This window comes from Xiphophorus maculatus, chromosome 12 (genome assembly GCF_002775205.1).
Source record: "Xiphophorus maculatus strain JP 163 A chromosome 12, X_maculatus-5.0-male, whole genome shotgun sequence".
NCBI lineage: Eukaryota > Metazoa > Chordata > Actinopteri > Cyprinodontiformes > Poeciliidae > Xiphophorus > Xiphophorus maculatus.
In genome coordinates, this window is record NC_036454.1 from 11,518,962 (window position 1) to 11,524,616 (window position 5,655).

The following is a 5,655-nucleotide window of genomic DNA, read 5'->3' on the forward strand; positions in this document are numbered from 1 at the left end:
AGTGTTAGTGAGATTAACCAGCAGATTAGACACGTAGCAACGCGCATATTTAACTGATTAAAATCCTTGAAAATCCAAACTCTTGGGAGGACCTGCACTATTTAGGATCTGTGTTTCCTGTTAGCGCTCACTGGCAGCATAATTATGGAAAGTATTCTCTGTTTCAAAGCTAAAATCTTTTTTAAAGAAAATATTCAGGATTAGTACGACCTGGAGAGTGATGAGAAGCTTTCATTTTTCTTTGTGTCGTGACATTGCAGTCTATTGTCAAGTATGAATGTTAGTCATAAAACTGAGATGGCATGGAGAGCAGGAAGTGATGCTGCTCTCCATGCCAAGAGTAACCATTGGCTCTGATCAGCAGACCTTGTTTATAACTATTGATTGGGTGGATCAATACACAATGAGCGTTCAGTCCCTGGGGAAGTGCTCTGGGAGCTGCGTGAGTTTGAAAAGACCTCGCCAATTTTCTGATCAATTCCACTAAAACTGGTGGAGAAGGGAATCAGTGTTGTGAACCATCGTTCTCACAAAGCAACAGCTTTAAAAACAGTTGTTAGACCGACTGGGACGCTGGTGGTTTTCACCATCAGGTTGTCTGCAGAAGAACCTAGTTTCAGGGTTGAACCTCTGAAGATCCAATTCATTTTTTGAGCACATTCAACAACTGGAAGCTTAGTCAGTGCTTTGACTTGTGTGTCTTTATTTCTGTTTTCTACAAGACTTCAGTTTTCCAAGCAGACTAACACACAAATGATCATACATCTCCTGCTGTCTTGTCTTTTTCTGATGCTGGCTCTTAAAATCAAAGCTTAGACTGCCTCATGTTGAGGCAACTATCTAAATATGATAGTTATTTAGGACTCACTTGCTGACCTATATAAGTATACAAATTATTTGTAGTAAGTGTGGAGTAAAATGGTAAATGGATTGAGCTTATGTTCTGCTATTTCCAGTCATTTTGACCACGCAAAGCGTTTTGCACTAGTCACATTCACCCATTGATACACAGATCAGTAGGCAGTGAAGGGTTAAGTGCCTTGCCCAGGGGCATGTTGATGTGAAAGGAGGAACCTGGAAACGAACCTCCAGCCTTCCAATCACAAGCAAGTACTCTACCCACAGAGCCACAGTCGCACCAGGGTTTGGGCTCCATGATAATGGCAAAACCTTCGAAAAGCGATAACTTTGGAATAAATGTTTTCTTAACATGTCAGAGACAGATTAGACATGAACGACTTGCATTGCCCGCCAACCAGCACCAGTCCATTTTAACGAGAGCCTTATGAATATTGACGTACTGACAGAAATAGCTGTTCTTCGAGCCTCTCGACAAATGAAAGAACTGTCTTGATCTTGAACTGTCTCACACTGAAGTTTGATTGTAAAACCGCTGAAGTACTGAGCAGAAGTTTGCCTCTCAGGAGACTGGAGGGGAGGTTGGGAGGAGACGCGAGGCAGAAGAGCTGCAACGGTGCTCTTTTGATTAAACGAGACTTGTTCAGGATGTAGCTCTTAATTAAGACGCTGTGTCTCCTCCAGCAGGGAACATCATTTCAGCAGCTGGGGACAGAGTTGTGCTGATAGCTGCTGGCATACATGCATACGTGAGCGATTTTAGTTGTTTTTTTTCTTATTCTTTTTCTTTTCAATTACCCCAGCTGACAGTCAGTTTCAGGTGAAGATGCATATTGAAGATGGAAAAGCCTCACAACCACACACACACACACACACACACACACACACACGCGTACCTTTATCTCTGTCCTGTTGAATAACTCTCTGATGCTTTCCATATTCCATGCAAGGGATTATTACAGCTTACCCACAATCCCCAGCAGCTGATTATCCCGTGTGTTGACAGGAAAGAGTTGCGCTATCGGCCCTGTGCAGCAGCGAGCTGTATTCGTGTCTGCAGACAAAAAAAAAAAAACATTAATAAAATACACACCATATTGTAGATGCATGCATTTGTAAACTGTGTGTAAGACAGAAATGAAAAATCCTTTATGTTCCTGAGAAAAACAAGAAGAAGTGATTTATTTACTTCCGGAAATCCGACTTATGTGTGTGTGAAAGGGTGAGGATGTAGGGAGCAGATGTGTGTGCAGCAGTGCTCAACCAGGCAGGTGTTTTGTGGTTGATACCTGCAGCTCCAGCAGTGTTGATCACCTCAGCATGATACCGCACCTTGGGAGGAAGACAGCTCTAAGCTCATTAGCACGCTCACTTGCTTACTCACACACACTAACACATACACAGTGAGCAACCCGAGCAAGATTGTGTCAAAAAAAGAAAAAAGTAGAAGAAAAGTGGGGAAAAAAAGTAATAGGCTCAGGGGAAATAGAGAAGTGGAAGGAGGCGAAGATTTCTGAGAGGAGAGAAAATCGGTTTACCACTAAACACAATGAGGGACTTGTGGAAAGCACGGAGAAAGGTGTGTGTGTGTGTGTGTGTGTGGGTGTGTGCGTGTGTGTGTGTGTGTGTGTGTGTGTGTGTGTGTGTGAGAGAGAGTGGGAAGCAAGGGACCACCGGGGATTAAAAGAAAAAGGAAATAAGATTACATACAAAGGCTTTGGAGGAAGGAAGAGAAGGAGGAGGAGGAAAACCTCAATGAGACAGAGAAGGCAAAGAGAAAGGGAAAAGATGGAGGCAACTGCTTGAAAGGAGCGTAACTGGGTGTAATGGTTTTAAACGCCTGACTTTATTCACTCTGCCAACAGCTGCTCACTTGTTATCCTCTGCTCAGATTTGAGTGAATTCAGTTGATTTAGGTGTGTTGCAGCTTTTCTTCTTACAGATCTTTGCTTTTAGAGAATGGACAAACCTGGTCAGTTGTTCAGAGACATGCAGTCATTGATACGTTGCAGACATGCCACTAATTATCCGCATATTAAAGCTTAATCTGTGTTATTAATATTAACACTACGCAATATGCAGCCTTGTCTTTGGCGCTGATGTTCGACGTCCAGATTCACAAGAAAGTTGAACTACTTGACAACAAATACACAACCTCATTATTTATAGATATTTTTTTACAGAAGCGGTTTTTACGTGGATGGTACATTAACACTGAAACCTTAAACTCCAACAGAAGCATGTTGGAGGTGAGCACAGCTCAAATATACGAGTAAAGAGGCTCTCACAGATATAGAAATGAATTTAGACATACTTACACCCATACTGTACACATAAGCTGAGCAGTAGGCAGAGAGCACCTTTTTTGTGTGGCGTTGAGATAAATAGGATTAGGGATTTGGGAGATTTAGGGGGAATAATCCGTCTGCGTATCGGAGAGAGGCAGCAGCCGTGATGATCAAAAGAGAACGCTGTGATTCAGAGCTCAGAAATCTCTGGATGGACTGAGAACTTGGAGTGACATTTCTTCCATTTTTTCCCCCCCTCCAAGGATCAGTTTCCATTTTGTCAATGCGACTGTTGTAATTGCCACATAATCACCTCATTCTGTACAACAGTGTGTGTGTGTGTGCGTGTTTGAGATGTTGTGTGTATGAGCGCCAGGGATAGACAGAATTATACATTCACAGTAATTAATCTGATTTACAGTTTACATCAGGGGAAAGACACAGAGCTAGTCTGTTTGTTGTTGGAGTTAGTATTAAGCAGGGGATTGGATTCACTTATTTAACACACAGTTGATTTGAACAGCTGCTCTGTTTTGAAGCTCACTGCAGAATATCTCCATAAAAATAAAACCCTGTGTGAAATCACAGCTCTACACAGCGCTCACGTCTCTCCCCTTCGGATTGGCTCAGCAGACTGCCCAAACTTTTCACTTTTATCAGCACGTCTAATGCAACCTGTCGAAGAAGGAAACAAGAATGTACTGTTTTAGTCTCTGTTTGTGTCTTAGTTAAAAAATAAAAGGGATAAGAAACAGCATTGTTTGGAGGAGGGAAATGATAGAATCAACTTTTTTGAACTCATCATGATGCGATGTTCTTTACTCATCAAAAATATAATTTCAGTGTTGCTTTGATTCTTTTATGCATGCTAGAGGAATTATTGTATCTCCGCTGGAGGCCTTTCAGGGGTGACTAAACGCTTACTTTCATAAAGCTCCACCTTCCCACTCAGCTCCCCCAGACTAGCGGCAGCATCAATTAGTAAACACCCAGTGGACCTGCACGTCTGCTGAGCTCATCATACAAATTACCCATCAGTCCAACACTCAGAAGAACGGTTGTAAATGACAAAATGGAGGATTGTAACGACGACATCTACTAACAAATTTTAGAGCACTTCATAGTTGACCCTGCTAATGTTTTTTGTTTGTTTTTATTTAACCTTTACCCACGTTAACAGTTTCAGAACCACTTCTAATTTACAAACACTGATCACCTCTGATGTAGTAATTTATGCAAAATGATCCTTGAGCAAACATTAGCTATATAATCTGGGCATACATTCAGTGGGCAGACAGCTTTATTAAAATCCTTTAATAAATTTTAGGTTTGGATTGACTTAAATGAAATCTCTGTGAAGCGGACCAGGTTTGTAAATTGCACAGAATTGCAGAGAGGGTCGTGTTTTTTGTGGCTCTGTAGAAGGCTTCTGTCAGCAATCTGCAAGGTGTTTGTGATGCTTAGTGGAGGCTTAGAAACGTTCTTTCTCTTTATAACCAGAAGAGCTTTGTCCACCTCCTCACCACAAAGTCAAGCTTTCATCCAATGCAGGTTCGACTCCACCAGAGTTTCACTGTGAAAGATCCTGTTTGAGGTTTCCATTAACAGGATACGGACAATGTGATTCTGTTTGAGTTTTCATCAAGCACCGGAGTATTTCACAGCCAAGTGTGAAGCTTCTTTAAAGGCCTAAAGTCTGAACTAAATGTCTAAATTATGTTCTTGCATATTGCTTTTGACGCATATTCTGGGCAGAACTTTTTGTGATGCTGTTCAGCAGTTGTAGCAATCTATGAAGATTATTTAGGAGTCCTGTACTCTAGTTGTTAGAAAGTATGAAATGTTCTAGCCAGAACAAACCTCTGTTTTTGCCTGGTGTTTATTGGCTTTAAGACTGAGATATGGAAAAGCGTAGGCGAGTTTTTTCCAGTCGGGAATCAGTCTTGGTGTCTTGTTCAGCCGCGGCAGCAGCAGCAAAACCTTGATGCTGCTTGATAAGATGTTTTTTTCTCTGATCACTGCATCCTCTTGCAGCTTTTGCTCAGCTTGCTTTAAATTAAGCAAGATGCAGAGGGGGACAACGATGATAGCTGTGAGGTAATATAACTTCTATGATCATCATTTGAAAATACAGGAGTCTAAAATGTTTTATATGGATGTTCAGTTCTAAAAGTTATTCCCTTTGCAATGCTGGATGCCTCGATTAGATCAAAATGTGCGTCTATAGCGGCCCCTGTGTGTTTGACCAAATCGGAAAGTAAAACAGTCAATATATGGGCGTGCAGTGGTGGCGTAGGGAATGGGGTGACCCATGTTTGGAGGCCTTGAGTCCTCGACGAGGCCGTCGCGGGTTAGATTCCTGGACCCGACGATGTTTGCCACATGTCTTCCCCCCTCTCCTTCCCCCTTTTATGTCAGCTTACTTTCGTGTAACCGACATTGGAGCCCGCAAAAGACCCCCTGGAGGGGTAAAAAAAAAAAAAAAAAGTTTAAAAGTAAATATACAAAA